General features: G+C 37.9%; 1 long non-coding RNA gene and 1 pseudogene across 2 annotated transcripts in view; one reads left to right on the forward strand and one right to left on the reverse strand.

Moving 5' to 3' along the window:
- The window catches only part of LOC143859471 (uncharacterized), a 60,138-nt gene extending 37,257 nt beyond the window's left edge, over positions 1-22,881 (forward strand). Inside the window, exons 2-3 of the long non-coding RNA XR_013239255.1 lie at positions 20,461-20,520; positions 22,783-22,881. This is a non-coding gene — a long non-coding RNA (uncharacterized LOC143859471). The remainder of the gene's footprint in view (positions 1-20,460; positions 20,521-22,782) is intronic.
- Positions 7,152-11,221, reverse strand: LOC143859470 (putative disease resistance protein RGA1 pseudogene; annotated as a pseudogene). Its single transcript, XR_013239254.1, has 2 exons — positions 7,693-11,221; positions 7,152-7,550 (listed from the first exon to the last, which is right to left on the reverse strand). The product of XR_013239254.1 is annotated as a putative disease resistance protein RGA1 pseudogene (transcript).
- Positions 22,882-23,527: the final 646 nt, after the last annotated feature.

Here is a 23,527-nt window from a genome sequence, read left to right on the forward strand (position 1 = left end):
CATTACATTTGTGCTATGTCTCCTCATTTTGGGTGGTCTCAACCATTGACAAGAAATTCCATCCAATGGTTCAAATTGGTGCGTCCAAAAAGACACCGCACCCTAAGAGACATCACAAAAGTTCAAATTTCAAAAGTGGTGTTGGTAGGAGAGGAAGGGTTGTGTCTTAAGAAGACACATCTATTGGATGGTGTCCTAAAAGACACATCCATGAAAGGTTGTGAGAAGAATTGGTGGGGGTGCAATCCTTCCAACTCTATAAATAGAGAAGGAGTAAGTTATGAAATAAAAAAATGGAAAAAAATACTTAAAAATATACCCCTTTCCATTTCCAATTCTCTCGCATATGAAGTGCTCCTTTTGACTTATCCCATGACTATATTACGTATTTCACTTATTTTTGGGCTTTTGATTCATTGTGTATCAACGGATTGCAACCATTGACTTCGCAAGAGTGTGTCGGGCAGTGTATCTTAGGGCAGAGATTCCAAGAGCCACCTGCAAATCATTTTGGATATTATCCTATTGTGGAGGAATCTACTTTCTTAAAGACAGTACCTTAAGTTGTGCGCCTTGCCCTTAATTTTATTATTATCATATTTTTATTCCTCTCATCAATTTTATCCCTCCCGTCATTTTTCAAATTCGTTCACCGCTTTAGCCTATTTCCCAACAACCGGACCAAGATAGTTTAATGGATCCTTTGAATCTGATTCTAAATTATTGGTAGATAGATAGATTTTTATAGTTTCGTTAGAGTCCCACATGTGGGATATGGACAAAGCCATTGTTTAATCAGTGGGTCTTATACAGTTCTATGATTAAAGTTCTGTGTTTCATTAGAGTCCCTCTCATTGAACCTTAAACAAACCCATTCGCTGATCACTGGTGGAAGTTCTCCATTTTCATCAACCGCCGTGTGATTGTGTTCGTCCAATAGTGGCGTAGCCGGAAGCGTGAAGAATGAGTCGAGGTCGATTAATATCAACACCGATCGGACTGATCTTCGAATCCACAAAGAGCGCTCGTCGAATCCACGAAGAGCGGTTCTGCGAATCCACGAAGAACGAGATAAGCAACTTTCTCAAGGAAGAAAAATTCTCAAGGAAGAGATAATGTCTTTGTTGTTCGCCAAAACAACAAGAGTTATGCACTTCAACCATTGACGGAAGAGAAGGATCCCAAGGCTTCTCAAGTGGAGGGGCAATCATGTTTGACGGTAAAAGAATCCTTTGCCAAATCCAAGAAGAAAGTGATTCGTGATGGCGTCAAAAGGAGCCAAAAGAGGCCCACTCCGCCTAAAGCTAAGTACAATGTTAAAAAAGAATAGCATCGGCTTTGTAAGGTCTTTGAAATTGGAGAAGCTACGACGGCATTGCCAGTGAACATGAACTCAAGGTTGAGTTCTCCTCAAGTGGAGAGGAATGACGTGGGCTGCAAGGCATGGCAATTTGGAAATTGCCAAAAAATTTCAATTTTCCAAAAGTAACCCACATCTCTTGACATAATTGGGAGGAGGAAAAAAAAGCAACACATCTCTAAATATTCACTTTTTTTATAGAGTCAATATCTGCTTTTTACTTTCTTTCTTGTACTAGGGGTTAGCTTACTTTTTTTATTTTATATTCTTGCTATTTACTTGTTTTAGACCAACAAGGCATGTTGCCTTTTCTTTAGCTAGTTTCTTTTTTGCCTAAATGTTTAAGTGTAGTAGGAGTTCTCTCCTATAAAATCAATTATGTGAATGTATAAGGTATTATTATGTTTGTTTATTGAAATAAAGAAAATTTTCTCCTTTCTTCTTAGTGAGAAAGTTGGTTTATCTTACTCTTTGTAGATTCAAAGAGCTTGTTCTTTGTGGATTCAAAGAGCACCCTTCGTGGATTCGAAGGTCTAGTCGATCGGAGGTCGACGGCAATCAACCCCCGACTCGTTCTTCGCGCTTCCGGCTATGCCAGATAGCCCCTTGGTTGGATTGCAGGAAAAACATTTATTGTGGAATTTCTTTTCCTAGATTAACAATAACAATGGTGATATCCCTGTAAATTAACTACAACTATATCATTTTTCTGTAAATGTGGGAAAGAAAAAAATTTCCATCATAAATGTTTTTCTTGCTGTCCAAACAGGGCTAAATAGAGTGAGAGATAGTAGATAATTTAGTGATAATAGTAAGCACAAAGAAAATAGGGCACATAATTTAGTGGTACTAATAAGCCTCTAGAAAAGTAGAAATGGAGATATTTGTACTGTCTCAGACATACATTTCCCTAAATCTTGATAAAGAAATGAAGAAATCCATCACAAACCACATTCTCATCGCTAGAATCCACATCAGAAATCTATTGAAAAATCAAGAGGAGGACTAGCCACCTTGCCTCCGACATAACATGGGATAATACAATACAAGAACTCAACAATCAGAGAACAACTCTTGCAAAAATTACAAGGAGCCAACCGTTAAAACTTCCACAACAGAGCTGAAAATAGAAACGAAAACTAACTACCAATCATCTGCGCAAGAACAGATCACAACCTGAAGAAACATACAGAAACCAACATAGAGCTCTGCCACAAGAAGCAGAGCAAATCCATAATAGAAAATTCTGCCCCAAACCCAGCCACAAGCCTGCAGAAAATCCTCCTAATTCCATAGGAGCACCAATTCAAATTGCGAGGAAAAGAGGCACCCAGAAGTAGGCTTTGGTTTACTTGAGTATCACACGTTGAATACAATGAAGAACCGCCTGCATATTAGAAAGGAAACAAAAAAAAAAAAGACTGGAGGAATGGAAATAGATAGGCGATATATCTCTTAATGAAAATCACTAATTTGCAAAGTAAATCCTAGCTAGTTTCTATTAAAACTCATGAAACGGTAGGAAAGTTTTTAACATTTTGGAAAATATTTCTAAAAAGTTCATACATAAATTAACCAATTATAAATTATTAAGTTTGCCAGAAAAGATAGTTTATTTTTATCATTTTATAAACAATTAATATTTTCATAAGAATATGAATAAATAAAGTTTTGGGAGTGCAAAAAAATGTGGATGTAAAATTACACATGAAAGGCATCTTTTTTTTTTCATTAAGAAAAGTAGTATTTTGGGACTTCCCAATTCTTGTTAACTAAGTGGAATATAATTTAGATAATAGGAATTAATGGAGAAAACTATTATTAAGAATAAACGAAGGAATAAAGCATATGCATTTCCACAAAGTTAAGAAAGCAAAATCCAAAGTACGGAGGCATTTGCTGTATATTGATATTATTTGGTATAATAAATTGGTCAGAGAGGTGAAGGAAAAAGAAAGAAAGCACAAAGACACGAGCAATTGGAATGTGTTATATAATTAAAAGATAAACAGGGGATTAGGAAATATCGAACCTGGGATGATTGGGTGAGTTGAAGAAGGGTAGGGAGATAAATCACTGTCTCAGTGAGCACGGTAGCAGGGGAGTAGGGTATTGATTCGCCTAGTTTTCTTCTCCATTGTTGGGGGTGGCAAAATGATGATATACGGTACATGGGCTATCTTATGCTATGCCTTACACCATTAGTTGCTTCCACCTTGGGTTTGGAATTCATGGTGTATTTGAAGACCTTCAACTATGCCTTAAAGTTGTGGAATTTTGTCTCAGGGTGTTACCTTGTTTATAATCAACAAGCTACTGAGAATGTGTTGTGATAATTCGGTTGTGGTTTTACTTTTTCAAGAATGACAAATAAAGTAAGGAGTCACTGTGTTGACATATTATCGTGAGGAAGATAATTCATGATCAATTAATGTCTATTGAATATATAAGTACTGCACTTATGTTAGCGTATCCAATAACGAAAGGCTTACCACTTGAGGTCGTTGATGACCATAAAACACGCATAAGGCTGGTGGGTAAAGCCGGTTACGTTGATTGGTGGGAGTCTGCATAAAGTTTATAGACATTGTAATGTGATCATTTTTGAGATTTTGATCCTGATAAATAAAGTTATTTGCTTTTTCATTATTTGTATTGTGTACATTGAATGGATATTTTAAGAGCAGAATGTCGGTAATAACATAAAGTGGACCATATTCATGTTGGTAAGTTTGCTAGCATTGTGACCATGGGTGGGTCATTGGATAGTTTAATAATCCAAGGATTATATGATTCGTTGTTAGTATAACTTATTGAACGGAATGCAAAATTGTTTGTTGAGAAAGAAATAAAGCCTACGCAAGCCAAGTGGGAGACTGTTAGATATTTTCTAAAGTTTGGACCTTCCAAACTTAGAGTGTCCTTTAGTTAGGCAATCTAGAGAATGGTTTTCATGTTCTAGTAATATTAGTGTGGTTTTGCATGTTAAGTAATCTTTCTTTTCTATGGGTTGAATACTCAAGTTTAGAAACGTTTGGAGAAGAAAAGTTAACTCAAATTGGACTTTCTAATTTGAGTGGAAAAGCCAAACGAATTTGGGCAATTAAGGGAAGTTCTATGGAAGCTTATTGCCTTAAAAGAGACCCTTGGTCCCTCTTCTTACCACTACCTATTTTTGAGAGCTAATCGAGAGGTTGAGAGTTCTTAAGTGAGGTTTCCTATAAACCGAGTGGTGTGTGAAGGAAGAGAAGAACAAAAGGACGTTTCTAGGTTTTCACCCTGCTTAGAAAAGATCGAAGACTCGTTGGATTTCAAGCTTCTAAACGGCGGCCATGATGAAAGGTACATCAAACCCATCTTATTCAATTTCTAATTTCTCTTTGATTCCATTGCTAAAGAACCAAGGGATGACTAAAGTAATGTTAAGAATAACAGTTAGTGCCATTATGATAAAAATTATAAGAAGCAAATAAAATCTTACCTTTATGGTTTCTTATGATCCCTTCTCTACCTGATAAGCTAGGATTGCCTTTGGAGGTACCCTCCGTATTCAATTTGAACTCATTCTTCATGAACTTTCACCAGGTTTGGGATTTTTTCATTTGAAAAATGATTATTGACTGAAAATTGCATTAAATTTCGATTCCAATAATTAATTTTGGTCTCAGAATCCATTCTCAAAATCCAAAACAAACAAGGCCTTAGAATCTTCGGACTGTGCTAGAATTTAGTACATGAACAATCATACCTTTGACCTAACTGTTAAATAGTTTGGATTATTGAACAAGTTGGCCTGTATGTCTGCTTGCTTTTAGATTTATCACACAACGAGTGATCTAAAATCCGTTCAACTAAGCCCTCTTTTGAGTCTAATAAACAGTTTGGCAGTGGAAAAAAAAATTAACACGATCAATTCAATGGTATCAGTTATACTTTGTGCCTTGTTCCTTTTGGATATTGAGAATAGATTTTGACTCCAAAACAGATTATTGGAATCAAAATTATCTAGCAGGATGAGCTCGTCACATGACGTAGGATTTTTTGGCCTATAATAACTTATGAAGAAATCATCTAGCAAGATGACCTCGTCACATGACGTAGGATTTGAGACCGTCGATCTGATGGGTCATCACAGGAAGGCCCAGTGGATATAGGTCTGATGCCACATGGAGATCTTATTCGTGAGATTATGGCATTCAAAAAATCAATGGCTTGTAAACATCTTAAAAATGGTCTTTTTTTCATCATGCTTAATCAATGGTTTTGAATCATCCGATGAAGATGGCACCAAGAGCATTAGACTAATCTTCCATCCATAGGATGATTGTTTCATTAAGGCTTCATTTCTTTCGACCAAAAAATGGGTGTCAGGTCAATTTTACACCCAATTTTAAGGTTCCGTTTCTTTCAACTTAAAATGGGCATAAAATTTTATGCACATTTTTCCACTCCACTGAAAAAATGGGCGTAAAATTTGTTCTCTTATTTTACGTCGAAAGAAACACTATTAAGGCTCTGTTTCTTTCGACGTAAAATTATACCTAAGATTAGTTTTACGCACATTTTTACAATAAAATAAATTTTATGTCCATTTTTATGTTGAAAGAAAAATTGGATGTAAAATTTGTTTTATGCCCATTTAACGTCGATAGAAACGGAGCCTAACAAAAATAATGATCATTCAAAAAAGTTTCTCTACATGTAATTTACCAAAAATGGTGGTATTAATAATCTAAATATGCGCAAATTTGCACTAACAACACTCCTCATTTAAGCTCGTGAAATGATTAAAAGTATTTTACATGTAGGCTGCACGGTTGCCTTAACATGCATGGATGAGCGGGGAAGAGTGGTGTACTATGCAAAAGACGAGACCGACGAAGAGGGCGTGTTTGCAATGGGAAGGAATTGAAAGCCGGAGATTGCTCCGTGAGGCTTGTGTCATTGCCGGAACCCTCCTGTAACATCCTCACCGACTTTGCCGGAGGCCAGTCAGGGGTGAAGCTCAGTCGGCCCTCTCATGTTTATGGAGATCAAATCAAGTATACACTTGGGCCCTTCTACTTCCACTCTCCAATTTGTGATGAACCCGATACCACTCAATTGCCTAGCCAAAGAGGAAACTATTGATTTTAGTGTGTTTGTTTTGTTGTTGATGGGAGAGTTACATTCTTATGTCTACTTAGTTTTTTGTACCTTCTATTGAATAATAAGAGCAAGATGTTTTGTTTAGGCCACTGGTTTTGGCATTTCCATGTTTTAGTAATTGCACAAACATAGATTGTCTTTTCTGTTTTAATTGGTTTTGAGAGCATTTTGGGAACTGTAATACATAACAAAAGAAGAGAAGTACGTAACTAAAATAACATCTGATTAGAATGAATGAATTAACTCAAATCAAATGCTCTGATTGGATTGCAGGAAAAACATTTCTCATGGAATTTCTTTTTCATTTCCCTGATTCATAGGGAAATCATACGATTATGGCTTATTTAAAAGGATATCACTATAAATTGAATATCGCTCTAAATATTGAACTAGGGTGGTTCAAATTATTGTTTTTATATTTAATTAAACGATGGAAAAACAGGAAAATTTGGAAAATCTTTTCTTTTCCAAACAATTCTTGCAATCCAAAAAGGGCCTAAAACTACACTAAAAGTTCCAACTCATTACAAATTTTAATTAGGCAAAGCAATAATAGGATTCGGAACACACAAAAAATAGAGAGACAACAGAGAGTAGATAATCTAGTGATAATAATCGGCATCAATAAAAGTGGGTACAGAATTTAGTGATACAAATAAGCCTCTAGAAAATTCGAAATAGAGATAATGTTTATCAGAAATACATTTCAATAAATTTTGACGAAGAAGCCTTCATAAACCACAATCTCCACAGTAGAATCCACATCTGAAATCTATTGAAAATCCAAGAGGAGGACTAGCCACCTTGCCTCGGACATAACATGGGCAAACACACTACAAGAAGACAACAATCAGATAGACAGAGGCAACCCTTATTAAAACAATCACAACAGAGGCTGAGTACATATAACTGAAAATAGAAGCAAAAACCAAATAGCAATCCTCTGCCCCAAGAGCAGACCACAACCTCAAAGAAACATACAAAAACCAACAGAGACCTCGGACACAAGAGCAGAGCAAATCCCCCAAACTCAGCCACAAATCTGTAGAAAATCCTCCAAATTGGGGCCAAAAAGGCAGCAGAACATTATTTGGTAAAAATTGGTTAGATAGATGAAGGAAAATTAAAGAAAGAAAGTAGGTTGTAAAATTAAAAGATAAGGAGGGGATTATGAAATAACGAACCTGGGATGGTAGAGTGAGTCGGAGAAGGGTACGGTTGAGAGATAAAATCACCGCTTCAGGAGGCATTGATGCATCTGCTTCTCTACTCCGTTGTTGGATGTAGCCGAATGCTGATATGCGGTACATGGGCTATCTTGTGCCAATCCTCTCCTCTCTCCCTTTCGCATCGTCTCCCCAAATTAGGACAATCTTCAATATACAGATGTTGGAGTGAGGTGAGGCGTTGTAGTCCGGAGGGCAATGAAGTCATTTTACCACAGCTAGAGATGGTCAAAGATCGAAGCGATGTGAGCTTGTCGACCCACTCTGGCAAATTCTGCATGATCTGACAGCAGCGAATGGATAGGTCTTGCAGTGTGGTGACATGTTGTAGCCCATCTGGCAATGATGCCAACTCATCACAAAAACCAATATCCAGATTTTTGAGGGTAGTGAGGTACCACAAGTCATCCGGCAATGATGCGAACTTATTACAATTCCAGATTTTCAGTTTTTTTAGGGCAGTGAGGTACCGCAAGTCATCCGGCAAAGAAATGAGCTTTTTACAGCCCACAATCTCCAATGATTGAAGAGATTTCAAGCCCCTTAGTACCCCTTCCTCCTCGGGTAATGATGCCAGGTTTTCACACCCTCTAATCTCTAACTCTTCAAGAGATGTGAGGTTTCGCAATCCCTCCGGCAAAGACACCAGCTCCTTACAAGCCGAAATTCTCAATGACTTGAGAGCAACGAAATTGTCGAGCTCCCTAGGAAGACTCTTCAACTTGTAGCCATGCCAAATTGTTAAATGTTGGAGTGCGTTGCCGTCTCGTAGAAAGCTTTCTGGAAAGGATGACATCTCATCAAGATTCTCAATATGAAGGGAGGTAAGATGTAGAAAACATGGCAGGGTGATCAACTTTGGGCAGCGTTCAATCCTCAATTCATCGAGGCAAGGAAAAGCTCCTCCTTCCACTGATGCCCACATCTCTAAATTATCCATAGCACATAGGAATAGTTTTTTCAAAGATGGAAAGGAAAATCCATTCAATGTTCTATTACCATAAAACTCATTGTTGATTTGCTTCAATGCACGCATTTCATATATCTCAAGATTCTTGAGCAAAGGAAGTTGCCCAAGTGGTGGGAGATTTTCACATCTCTGGCAATTTTTAAGAGAAACATTAACTAGATTTGTGAGTAATGAATTCTGTATCCATCCTGGAAATCGAATACCCTCATAGTCTGTTATCCGCAAATCTTTCAAATTACAGTATGGTTCAAGGCCTTCTAAAACTTCTTCCTTCATCTCAACATCACCATGATCAACCCCCCATGATAACTCCAATTCTCTGAGGTTTTTCTTGCGTTTCAAGTTGGTTTGTTTCGCATCACTTGCATTTCTCACAAGGCTAAGTTGTTTTATTGACAGTTCTCCTCTAAGGTTTAAATTGCTCAACTCACTGAGGCGACGTCCTTCCTCGCCACCCACAATGAATATGGATAGCGTCTGGAGGCAACTCAGCTGCCCAATCCTAATGGGCACACAAGTTAATGACCTACAACCATAAGTATCTACATGTCTGAGGCTACTCATATTTCTCATGTCCTTGGGCAAATTGCGGAGACTGTAACAATATCTTAGTTTCAATGTCTGCAAATTTTGTAGGTTGGTAATCGATTCAGGTAATGTTTTAATGATATAATTATTGGAAAGGTTGAGGTATCTTAGCTGTTTCAAATTGCATATTGAATGTGGGATCTCTTTAACATTGCATTCACTAAGATCTAGGCATCGCAGGTATCTAAGTTCCTTGATGTTGCTAGGGACAGAATTATACTGACGGCCCAATAGTAATGTCCGTATGGCTTTGGCCTTATACAACCTCTGCTCTATTAATAGTGAACGCAAATGAGAATAGACATACCGGGTCGATGTAGGAATATTTACAATTTTTTCCCGATCCACGATATAACACTTGTTCCCAATAACAGACTGCGCAAGATCGTGCACCAAATCATGCATTTTGCACCTCGTTATATTTCCAGCATCGTCTTTTTCTATGTCTTGGAAGAAAGACCTCCATAATAAATCATTGAAAATCTCATTTCCAATGTCTTCCAACTCCATAGTTTCGTTAGGGGTAACAAAGCCATTAGCCATCCAGAAAAGAATAAGTTCTTCTTTCTTAATGATAAAGCCTTTGGGGAACACAGAACAAAAAGAAAAACATTGTTTTAGATGAGATGGCAAATTAGTATAGCTCAATCTTAGAGCAGGCAAAATTTCATCTTCTTTTTGTTCCCATATTTGGCTGTCTCTTACAGACAACCACGAAGCTTCCTCCTCCCTTTTGAGACGCAGGAGGCTACCTAATGCCTTTGCTGCTAACGGCACACCCCCACATTTCTTGACTATATCTTTACCAATTGCAACCAAGTTTGGATGCTCTTCACTTCTCCCTGATACAAATGCTTGACTCTCAAACAGAGACCAACAATCACTGTCTGATAAACCAGTCAAGTGGAGGAGGGAGTCATGAAGCGCACCCATCATCAATGCAACCGTTTCGTTACGAGTAGTTACAATGATTTTGCTCCCTTTACAATATGTTACGATTTGCTTCAGACTATCCCACTTTTCTCTATCCTCGTTCCATACATCATCAAGTACAAGCAAAAATCTCTTCTCGCAAATTATTTCTCGGAGGCTTTTTTGCATCCCATCCAACTGTGTAAGAGCAGTTGGACTTCCAGTTGCAGATTCTAAAATTGCTTTTACAATTCTAGTAACATCAAAATCTTGTGACACATGAATCCACATGCTTAGCATAAAATGGCCCATTACACTCTCGTGGTTGTAGGCCAATTTAGCTAGTGTGGTTTTCCCCAGACCCCCCATGCCAACTATGGCAATAACCGGGACATCATCTTCATTACCCGCATCGGTTAGCAATAGTTTCACAATATTTTCTTTATCCTCGTCTCTCCCATAAACTTGTAATTCATTTACTAAGGACACGGTGGGTGTTCTCTCTCGACTCTCAGGACTCGTAGTTGTTACATCTAATTTGAACCTTTCCCTATCTTCTGTAATTTTTTGTAATCTCTTGAGGATCTTTTTTGTCCTAGTTGCGATCTTATGGCGTTGGAATTGAATACAAGGTAAGAAGGTATTGCTTACCTGGATGTTGCCACAACCAATTGAGCGTAATCGCTGAGCTTCCACAGCCCAATCTGTCAAGATGTCATCTGCATCATAGGCCGCATCTGTAAGATTTGAGAGCCAACCCTTCAGCTGCCCATTCTTGACCGCCATCGCCTCTGCGTTTGGGAGTATATCACGAATCATCGGTAAGATTCTCTGAAGCTCTTCCACATCATCCTTAACACCCCCCAGTAACTGAAGCTCATCTTGGATTAGAGAGTTCAATTTCTCAAGCAGGATACTAATGATAGCATCCGCCATATTTTCTTGGTAATAGGATAACAAATTTCTCTCAAGCTAGAGCGACTAGAATCACACAGATATCTTGCAAGCTTCTTCCAGTAAAATTGTTTCTTTGTTATATAGGCTCTTCTTCTTTTTACTATTCCTCTTTTATTTTCATTTTTCATGGATCTTCTTTTCCTTTCATGTTTGCCTTTTATTCGCCCTTTTTTTACATGGGACAACCCCTCTAGTGTAAAAAAAAGTGGTCATAAATACACTAGAGGAGGATGTTCCAGGTAAATAAAAGGGCCAGTGTTTATAGAGACATCTGCTCTAGTTGATAACCTTACTTTCAATTTCTTTTGGAAGTAGGACTATTCCCTAGGGATGCGCACAATAGCCTGTAAACCAGGCTCATCTAAGCCAGGTGGGATTCGATCACTTGTCTCTGGGAAGCAAACCCGTGACTTATGCCGAAGAGCCACACCCATCCGGGTCACAACGAAGTAGCTTCGGATAGACTTTTACAAATGCAAAAGGGTTTTGCAGAGTATTTTGGCGCAAACGACAAATAGGGGGTCCAAAAAGTCCAACCCCCAACGCAAGGGCTCATCTTTTATTATTGTTTATGGCAGTAGGTTAGACTCATTTTCCATATTCTTTTATTCTTTCAAATTTCCTTGTTTCTAACGAAAATTTCGAGGACGTCAAATCTATAAAGGGAAAATGACCTAAAAACGGACTTTTGCCCTTAAATATAGTGTGTGCGCACGCCGGGGTGCGGGGTGGGGTCCGGGGGTTGAATATGACTGATGACGTGGAAAGAGGACAGCAATGCCCATCTTCAGCCATCAATCCACTTTTGCGGTCATTTCACTTGAACTTTATGTTTTGTACTTGGAAGTGACATATTCACCCCCTTTTTTACTTGGGACGACCCCCTCTAGTGTATTTATGAATTCTCCTCTACACTATAGGGGATGTACCGAGTAAAAACAAGGGGCGAATAGTGGTTTTACAACTTGAACCACCATTAGGCCCTCTAAACCACTAATTAGAACTATTTAGACAGTCTTAACCACTATTTAGGATGTTTGAACCACTATTAGACTCTCTGAATAACTATTAGACCTATTTAGAACCTATGAACCACTATTAGACACTCTGAACCTCTATTAGTCCATATGAACCACTATTAAACCCACTATTAGATGCTATGAACCACTATTAAACCCTACGAAGTATTGGGTGTAAGTAGTATTGGTTCATATGGTATAATAGTGGAGGTCTAATAGTAGTTCATTGGGTTTAATAGTGGTTCAAAGTGTATAAATAGTAGTTCAGATGGTCTAATAGCGGTTCAAAGGTTCTAAATAGGTCTAACAGTTATTCAGAGGGTCTAATAGTGGTTCAAATGGTGTAAGTAGTGGTTCAAACATTCTAAATAATTATAACAATGGTTCATAGGGTCTTAATAATGGTCCATACATCCTAAATAGGTCTAATAGTGGTTCAAAGCGTAAGTAGTGGTTCAAACATTCTAAACAAGTCTGGTAGTGGTTCATCAGGTCTAAATAGTGGTTTATACATCCTAAATAGGTCTAGCAGTGGTTCAGAGGGTCTAAATAGTGGTTATAATTAGTTGTTCAAACATCCTTAATCGTGGTTAATTGTTTAGAGTTTTAATTAATGGTTTAGAGGGACTAATAGTGGTTCAAACATCCTAAATAGTGGTTAAGACTGTCTAAATAGTTCTAAGTAGTGGTTCAGAGGACCTAATAGTGGTTCGAGTTGTAAAACTACTATTCGCCCCTTGTTTTTACTCGGGACATCCCCATAGTCTAAAAGAGAATTCATAAATACACTAGAGGGGGCTATTCCAAGTAAAAAAGGGGGCGGATATATCACTTCCCGCCGTAAAGAGGGAAATGATATATCCACCCCTAGCTTTTACTTGGAACAACACCCTATATTGTAAAGGAGAATTCATAAATATACTACAGGGGGTTGTCCCGAGTAAAAAAGGGGGTGAATATATCACTTCCCAGTGCAAAACATAAAGTTCAAGTAAAATGATATATTCGCCCCCTATTTTTACTTGGGACAGCCCCTATAGTGTAAAAGAAAATTCATAAATACACTAGAGGGAGTTGTCCCAAGCAAAAAAGGGGGCAAATATATCACTCCCTAGTGTAAAACATAAAGAAAAAGTGAAATGATACATTCATCCCCTATTTTTACTTGGGACAACCACATATAGTGTAAAAGATAATTCATAAATACAATAGAGGGGGTTGTCCCAAGTAAAAAAGGGGGCAAATATATCACTTCCATGTGTAAAATGTAAAGCAAAAGTGAAATGATGGTTGAAGATAACTTTAATAAGTCATAAGAGCATTTCTGCCCTCTTTGGCAAAAGTCGTTACTTTTACCCTTTCTTTGGGCATTTTCAAAACACCCCTCGACACAATATTTTAGGCAAAAGTCCATTCTTAGGTTATTTTCCGTAAAAATTTTCTTTCTTTCTATAACTTTCTTTGTTTCTAAATGAATGATCACATGAATAGACCTTGTAGTCATGTCATAAGACATAAAGTTGCCCAAACACTAGGGCGGCAACTCGGGTCGGGCGGGCCGGGTTTTGAAGAGCCCTACCCTACCCGAGAAATATCTCGGGTCTAGATGGGTTGGGATTTTTTCGAAAAACCCACAATTCCCAAACCTAGCCCCTACCCATGATAATTCTCGGGTCGAGTCGGGGCGGGGCGGGTTTTTTCACTTTGACGCATTGTTTTACATTATCTAACTTCAACTCATTGAGATTAAATGCAGAGAGAAACAAACTCAATGGTATGGGATAACATAAAGGTATATATAGGTGTATGAGTGCTTAGATGCTTGCATTTAACTTTTCTATACAAAACACTGGTTCTGTGCTTATTAAGCAAGGACTCACTAGCAACAAAATGCAAACATGCATCAATCGTATAGCAAACCAAAGAGGGTAACCATAAACTTCATATAACCACATAAACAATTCATTTAAACATGCAACAACAATAGCATTGACGTTAAATTCAATGATACATACTAACGCGCGTAATACTCAATTTATCTGTTTCGAGTCGGGTCGGGTTTCGGGTTTTTCAACATGGAACCCGACCCTACCCGAGATTGAGTCGAGTTTTTCAACCTTAAACCCTACCCTACCCTACGCATGACCCATGATTTAAGAACCCGAACCAGGGTATTTTCAGGTTGGGTCGATGCGGGTCGCGTAAAGCCGACCCAAGTTGCACCCCTACCAAACACTACGTTTAAAAATTACTTTTTTATTCGAAAAAGTCCACTTGTATTATAAAATAATAATAAGATCCCTTATTTCGGCACAAGCGACAACCATGAAGTTGATAGGTGTCCAAAAAGTCATTTTCGTGCACCCCTACCAAACACTATGTTTAAAAACTATTTTTTTAATAAAAAATGTCCACTTGTTTTATAAAATAATAATAAGATCCCTAATTTCGGCACAAGCGACAACCATGAAGTTGATAGGTGTCCAAAAAAGTCCAACCAGGTTAAACTCATTTTCCCACACCCCTACCAAACACTACGTTTAAAAACTAGGGAAAATGACCTAAATAACTATTTAAAATAAATTCCACCAGTTTTAGTGTCTTTTCTGGAACAGAACAACTAGAATAGGCAAAACATCGGAGCATTCCATTCCAATGAGCAAAATAGAACGCTCATCGGAATAGAATTAAGAACTAAGATATGGAGCATTTTATTCCCATCCATTGTGGTTAATATAGAAATTATGCTACTATTGAATATATATACTTCCATGTCACCATGAATCAGATAAGAAAGTCGCTTGTCACTTCCTATGTCCCTTCTTTCACCTGAAGCACCTAACCAAGAGGAGTTATATAAACTTCCTCTGTGAAATAGTTTTTAAAAAAAACCTCCTCTCTGAAAGTGCCGTGAAGAAAAGCAATCTTCACGTCTAGCTAATGAAGAGACCGACGGAAGCAAGGTTCTCCACTGGAGCAAACATAGATCTGTAATAAAGGCCATGGAATAGTAACATCCTTTTTTTCCCTCAGATATGCTGGGCAGACATTTGCCTTTTTAAAAAACAACACCAACTTTTTTATGGGATTACTTGCCTTTCAAAATAAACAGATGCTGTATTTTAAATTTTCAAAAATTGTTCTGTGTATATTAGCTTCATCATATATAACAATAAATTATAGCCTATAGGTAACACTGTATTTCAATTATTTAATTGCTTCAATGATAAGGTCAGTGGATAAAATAAAGGTAGGCATCTAATGGCTTCTAAACTTTATCAAGTCCATGTCCTTGATAACTCCAAGGTATAGTGAAGCCGCGTAATAATTACCATCTTCTAAAATTAAGAATGTATATATTCATCAAAAATAAATTAAGAATGTATCTATTCTTAATTACTTATGGCCTCAGACTGTTTGGGCTTGAATTCTTGACAGAAATCCTCATCACTAGCAAAATCTCAGGATTACATGAAAGAAAATAATCCTTCTGTATTCCTGGCAGCATTTTAAGTCAAATGTTTGACTCTCCTAAAACACTTGTTAGCCATCTATGTGACTTTCAAATCTCCAACAATCTTTGTTTTACTTTCATCCGGGATTTTCTTCATTAAATGTCTTGTTTTCTTCAGCCCTAGGTTTTGGTTCTGGAACCCAGTCTAAAAATTGAACCACCAAAGAACTAAGGTTGGAGACCAGCTTTAAGAGGGCTTTAACAGAGTCTTGGATAAGGGTCTTCCCAATCTTTAGAAATGATCAATCTATAAAACCTAAAACTTAGTGGGCTTTCTTAGCTATTAGACAAAGTGAAATGTGTTCCCAAGGAAGGTCAAGAAATTTGTACCTAAGGGTAAGATAGGAGAAATTGCGCAGTATGTTGATTTTATTCTGCCCAATCTTTTCTTGGGAAAAACCAAGGGTGTTGAAATCTCCACCCAAACACCATTGGATGGACAAACGCTCCTCCGTTGGCCTCATCCATAGGACCATATCAGCTAAAAATCTCTAACGAATATTGGGGTACATACATCCCTGATAATACCAACTGGATATCACTCTCAACTGTTAAAAAAATTTACAGAAACATGGTACTCTCAACCATTGTTCCTTCTCCCAAGTTTGACAAACAATATTGCTTTCAGTAGACTTCAACTTGGATTCTAGGATAATACGGAGGTCCAATTTTCTCTGGCAACCTATTTATCACAGAGCTTTTTTCTTCTTCTTAACCCCTAATTCTCTTATATGCCAAGCAACAACCTTCACTAGGAACATATTTTTTTGCCTCCACTCTTTTATATAATTTTTCTTCCCATCATAATTTTCATCAATTTTTCTTCCCATTATAATTTTCATTAGAAGCCAAGTGTTTTAACTTTTATTCTCTCTTACCATTACTTCCACCTGAAACATTTTATCTTTGACAAAAAAAAACTCTCTACCATGTCCCTCAGATCCAACTAGTTCAACAAATCAATTCTTTGGTCTTCCATGGCTACGAAGTTAACTCAATGAAAACTCATTTTCAACCAAAATTAAGTATCAAGATTCCACATCACAACCTTAATTTCCAACCCCTTCCTTTTTGAAGTTGATGAACTGCCTCTTGAACCATTGGGACATGCGTCTTATCTCGATTTTTATGCATCCAACTTCAACCTCTTTTAGACACCATTGTCATTCTTATTGGGGTAAAGATCAATAGAAAATCACTACTAGATGGAGGAGCAATAGAGGTGGAGGGAGACACCGAGTCATCATTGGACAAGTCATCAACTTCCTCCTCTGTCTCCAATGCGCGTTCGACTCAAACAGTGAATCATAGAATTACGAGGTAGAACTGTGTGTATTCGGCACTTTGGTGGCAGGTGATTATATAAAATGTGTCGGTACTTGGTATAATTGTTGAAGTGGTTATGTCTATGGTTGGTTCATTTCAAGTGCAGAGGCACAAGAGATCAGAAACCTTATCAGCTTTGTAGCAAAGTTGAGTTGACCTAAATGTTGGCCAAGTTCTGCCAGCTTTGTAATCTTGATTGAGAAAAGTGTTTGACACCTAGGAAGGTCAGTGGGTTGGACATAGCTAATGTGGGATTCCTTCCGAAGCGTAAATGAAAGATTTCTGACTGTTGTGTGAGGCATCATTGAACTGTGCATTTGCCATGGGCTGCTTGGAGAGCAGGGTAGTTAAGAGCAGAAGCTTGGAGATCTTATCGAAGTTGATATGGTGGAGGCAAAATGTCAAGAATTCCTAGTGCTATTGTGTTAGTGCTACAAAGAGAATGGTTCTATGTGAACAATGTACTTCTTACTTGAAGTGGCATGAGCGGATTTTTTTCCTTTCAACGACGGTGCTAACATTGTTGAGTATGCTTGAAGAAGTGAAAGAGAAGAGACCTTCAGAGGATTGGTTGGTACATGCCATGCAACCTATGGTTCTGATATAGTTTGAAATTGGCAGATGCGAAGTTGGACGTGGTCCTGCAGTTGAATGATGGGATTATTATATGGCAAAGGAGCTTAGAGATGATTAGATAGTAATCTTTATGGAGAGGCCTTTCCCTAAGAAATAGTGTTGATCATTTCAACGCTAGAGAAATGTACATAAACATAAGAGATGGGAATCCTTGTGCAAGGTGACCCTAACATGGCAAGAGGCCAAGAGAGATGACTCTAGTGGGGACCAAACATGGAGGTATGTTGGATGAGTTGACGTGTAATGTGCTTTGAGGTCAAGGAAGTGTTTTGCCATATTGATGAAGTCGATGGTCGACAGAGAAGGAGCTCACTCATTAGAAGATGGAGTTGAGTTTGCCTTAGAGAAGGTAGTTATTCAAAGGCATATTTGGTGGGGTCCGTTTGCTAGAAGGCGACTCCACGGGGTCTCGTGTTGAGGTGCATGTGCTGATTTGCATTACTCTCGGTCAAGTGGCAGGCCGGGGGAAATCATATTTACAGAACTCTTGCTCAAAAAAATCCGCAATACGAGAAGGAAAGATCCAATTAATCCGAAATTTGTTTAAATTTAAAGACCACAATTCTCTACCAACTCAACAATGAATAAAGTGATGATAAATAGATTTTCCATCCCCCATGCATAAGGCACAATGATTAACAACTAATTGGTTTCGACCAAGGAAGCAGGATTCTTCCCTGGGAGCCTTCGATTCCCACTTCAATTCCCGTTTCGATTCCCGCTCTGGCAACCTTGAGTAGGATTCTTCCCTAGGAGCTTTCGATTCCCGCTTTCGATTCCCGCTTTGGCAACCTTGGTTTCAACTATAGAGGTGGTCCACCATCAAGATTTTGTTGAGCCAGGTAGTCCAACAAAACACACAGACCATGTGGTGCATGAATCTTCCAAGCTTTTCTGGCAGAGGATGAAGAAGCAGACATAACAATGTGTTGGCAGAAGGATTGAATTGAGAACTTCTCATTCAACTCCCATATCCAGATTCTCCAGTCAATATCGCTTCTTCAAATGTAGATTTGAGTCAATCCTACTATAAATAACAGTCACGGTGCACCTCTATCAGACAAGTTCCAAAAAAATTGAATTTTCCATTCAACCTTCCCATTCCGGCTATTGAAACAATCACACAGGGAGTCCGATTAGAAGCCACACTCTGGACAAGTCAGGGAAATCAGCAAGAACGGCATTCGACCCCCACCAACGGGCCATCAAGAATCTAATTGTCCTCCCACGTCCAACTCTGAATCAAATGAGGTTTTGGAACAATGTAGAAATTTTTCATTGTATCTCTCCAAACTGTTAATCCCATCCACCTATAATTTTCCATAGATTCCTAGCCGCCAATGCTCAACCTGTACTTCTCAGCAATCACTGCTCTGGAGAAGATTGTCAAAAAAAAAACAGAGAGAGGGATTGACTTTCTCTCTGTAAGCCCAATGGTTCCCACCTTGGCATTCCCATCTTATTTTGATGATTCCAATACACAAGTGATTTATGATCACTAATGTGTTTGATTGTTTAAGTTGTAGATCTCAAATACTTTAAGACAACATTGCTTGGATTGAGGCCAAGAAGCACTCATTGAACCACATTCGGAAGGCCAAAGACATCGTAGATCCAAGACAAATGAAGACTTGAAGAATCCATTGAAGATCAAAGTCATGTTTAGATTGTATTAAATCCAATCTTAGTTTTAGATTTTAGAGGCATAATTAAGTAAATAAACAATCACCCTAAATATATAAGTGATTGTCTTTGTGGAGTTCCAACACCTTGGAACTCTCATAGCAATCCCAACTTGGTGTTAAGTTGGAAGCCTAAAAACAAGAAATGAAAATCTGCATGAAATAGGCTTCTCGGAACTCCGAGAAATGGTCCAGTAGACTTTTTTCCAACTTCTGTTTGTATTCTCGGAACTCCGAGAAATATTCTCGGAACTCCGAGAACACTACAACGGTCGGATTTTTAGCCGTTGCGAATTTTCCAGGAATTACAACAATGCCATTGAACGGTCATATTTGGTTTTTCCTATATATATGGGCACTCCAAACATTACAATCGTCAATCCTAACACTCTAAAACTCCATTTGAACATCCAAAGAGTGAATCAAACTTGATTATGCCTCTCATCCTCTAAAGCTTAGGATTTGGATCATAGGCTAAATTTATACATCTTCTACAATTCTTGTAAACCCTTGTGAGGGATTTTTTTGTTCTTTCTTTCTTACTCAAAGAACTTGTATCGGGCGAGTGTTCGGAGAAGCGTAGCCCACTCTCCGTGGTGAAGATTGCCACCAAGGTTAAAGGTAATCAGAATTTGTAATCGGCACTGATCTTCGCCGAAGTTAAGAAGATCACATAGTGGAGCCATCAACGGGTTTGGTTGGTGGAGTGGAGTAGGCCTCGCGTTTGGAGGACCGAACCACTTTAAATCTCGGGTGCAATCTCTCTTACTCTTGCTCTTTATTTTGCATTTGCACTTTAGATTTAACTTGTGTGCTTGAATTTTATCTTGATCTCTTAATCTTCTAAATTTGGGTTGAAGTTTTTCAAAAGATTAAAACTCGGTAGCAACCTAATTTCTCACTCCTCATAGTTGCCGTACTCGGGACCACCCTTGGAATTTCACTCTCCAAATCTCCGCATCCATTTGTCATAACCAGGGCTCTGTCCAAACTGTCTTCTTCCTTCTAAGCCGTGGATCCCCATCATAACCAACTTTGAAATATTTTCACATGAAAATTATTGTCATTTGATTTCATGGTTCCATTTTTATGCCTGTTAATAATTTTCCCACTTTCTTGTAGAGAATTCCTTTGAGATTTGATGAAGAGCAAGGATTGTGGAATCTTGAGAGGGAATTACCGGTAAGTATATTTTGTTGGTATTTGTAGAAATATTTGTTGCTGCATTTTATTTCTGATATCAATGAGCTTGCTACTTCATTTTTATATGTTTATTACAATTGTACAATTTATTTTTGCTTCTAAATGACCACTTGGCATATGTAGATTTTAATTCTAAATTCTTGGTGTCAGCCTTCAGCTTTTTACTTTAAACATTATATGGATATTGTTTACCACATTTTCTTGAGATGAGAAGTCATAGAATTTTGAAGTGGAAAAGAAACTAAATAATGATGCATGACATGATAGGGGGAGGGTGGACTGATTTGTGATGATGAGAGAAGATAGATAGATATTCAAGTGCAAAGGAGAGCTAAAATGGACCTAGCTTAATGAAGATGGGGCATACCTTTGTTTGTAAGCTCCTTACTTAGGCAGATACTAACGTGAGCATTGAGTAGTAAGATACTAACGTGAGCATGGAAGGTAGAGAATAATAAGAAAAGAAAGAGATGTCCTAGAGAAAATTCATAGGGTTGGAGTTGGGGATGATTTGTAATGAATATTTGGGGAAAGAAAAAGGACCTAGGGTTTAAGAGATGAAAAATAGATAAATACTAATTATATGAGTAGAATAACAGAGAATGTCTTTAGGAGAGAATAAAAGAGAAAAGACGACCAAACATATGGGAGAGTGTAATATCATTCATACAAAATATATGAGTAGAATGTCTTATTTACTACATGATTCAAATGACTAAAATACCCTTAATGAGGATTATGTAGCCTTTTCTAACTGAAACAAAATGACAATGACCCAACTTCCTTAACATGGACTGGAGGATGTGGTTACATTGGTTGTCAACTGGTATAGGAGTAAACCAACAATATAATTAAACCTTTCAATTAAAAGTAAACCCGGATTATAATACAACCTATGAAAAATGATGTTGAGTTTGTATTCTCAAGACTTTTAACTCACTATGGACACAACATGACATCTATAGTCTTCAATTTCCTTTTTGTTTGGTATCGAGTGTCCTTGTAGTGCAAATCTGCTAATCTTTTACAGGCTTTAATTCTGATTTTACAACCCAGTCATCCTTTAGGCAGATTAGCCAATACACATGCACTTCGCTCTATCATGGCTTTGTTTATTCATGACTAGTTGGAAAGGGTGTGAAGATATCTGTTAGCTAATCATCATAGAGATCTCCAATGTTAGAAATGCCCCAATTAACCCAATATTCTAATACATATTGATCCATCTTAATCTCTAACAAAAAAGCATGACTTGGAAATGTTGAAAAGGGTTTTGTTACTGGGCAAAGTATTGTGATATCTAGTATCAATGTTCATTATAAAACTACAATCCTAAAACCATTAAGGAATAGTTTTGATTATAATGTGGAATAGAGTATAATGGTATAATATCATCATTGAAATTATGCTATGATTATCTTTAAAAAAAGAAATTGTCTATGATTAGTGTGTTGTGTGCATGCACATATATTGTTTGTCAGCTATGTTACACGGATTCTTCTGAACGTGTCAGATTCCAATACTTCAACATTCCCTGCGACACTTCTAGATCTCAGTTTTATGCTTTTTCTGAGTATTACCACAACTTCACAATTACCACATGTTTTGAGTTTTAACCATCTTAATAGTAAGGTTTTATATGGTAATTGTTGAACTATAAAAGATTAATTAACGCAATCTCTAACGACTTAAGCTTTTAGAGTAATTGGTTGTTTCACATAAATAAAACATTATATTTACTCAATCTTTCTAAATTTTAATATACTAATTGTCATAACCATAATATAATGTAAAAAAATTAAAATTTCAGAATTGATTAAAATATTTTGATGAAGCCACAAACCTTTCTTTCTTAGGCTTGCTGAATTCGACACTTGATTTCCGTGTCGGATTCCGACACTCGTGCTCATACTCCTACTGATGCAATTACCGATAAACATCAGATGTAATGATATTCTTGAAATTGTGCAACAAATCGAAATGTAAAATTCTTTTTCATTATGCATTTTAGATCTCAAAATTAATTATGTCATATAATTACATGGTAGAAATCATAATGGTTGAGAAATTTTACAATGAGCTCTACCACTCAAATGGGTTATGGACCTCCAACAGTCACTCTTCACAGCTATTCCCTAAAGCACATACACGTTACTCTTCTTCCAAAAATGGAAATTTATACATAGGAAAAATCCTATAAAAGTAAAAAGTGGTGGTTTTCACTAAAGCCCATTCTTACAGGAAGGACTCTACGAATACAAGTATATTGTAGATGGCAAATGGACATGCAATGAATACGAGTTGATAACGCGTCCCAACAAAGATGGCCATGTCAACAATCAATGAAGCATGGGTACTCTCCCGGGGGTCCCGTACCCGTACCCCACATGTATGGGGTGCGGGTACGTTCGGGTACGCCCCGGGTACGTCCCGGGTACGCACCCTACATTTTTTATAAAAAAAACAAATTTTTAAGTCTGGGGGCGTGTCGGGTGCGTCGCGGGTGCGCACCCACGCGTACCCGACACATTTGGTGGGTTTTTTAAAGAAAGGGGGGCTGTTTTAGCGACTTAAGGGGGTGTGTTTATAACATATGGGGGGGTGTTTATAAAACAAATAAAGGGGAAAAACCCCGATCATTTCCTCGCCTCTCGTTTTTCTCTCCCTCTCTCAAACCCTAAATCCCTCTTGTCCGGCGAGATTCCCTCCACTCCGACAAGGTCCCTCCCCTCCGGCAAACCTTAACGGTAATCCTCACTCCCTCTCACCTCTCTCTCTCTCTCTCTATGATTCTATCTCTCTCTCTCTCTCAGCCTCTCTCTCTCTCAGCCTCTCTCTCTCCGTCTCTCTCTCTCTCTCAGCCTCTCTCTCTGTCTCTCTCTTTCAGCCTCTCTCTCTCTGTTACTCTCTCTCTCTCTCAGCCTATCTCTTTGTTTCCCTCTCTCTCTCCATGACTCTCTCTCTCTCTCTCGGCCTCTCTCTCTCT

Source organism: Tasmannia lanceolata, unplaced genomic scaffold, assembly GCF_043159265.1.
Source record: "Tasmannia lanceolata isolate RefF3 unplaced genomic scaffold, GAP_Taslan_0.1 ptg000029l, whole genome shotgun sequence".
Taxonomy (NCBI): domain Eukaryota; kingdom Viridiplantae; phylum Streptophyta; class Magnoliopsida; order Canellales; family Winteraceae; genus Tasmannia; species Tasmannia lanceolata.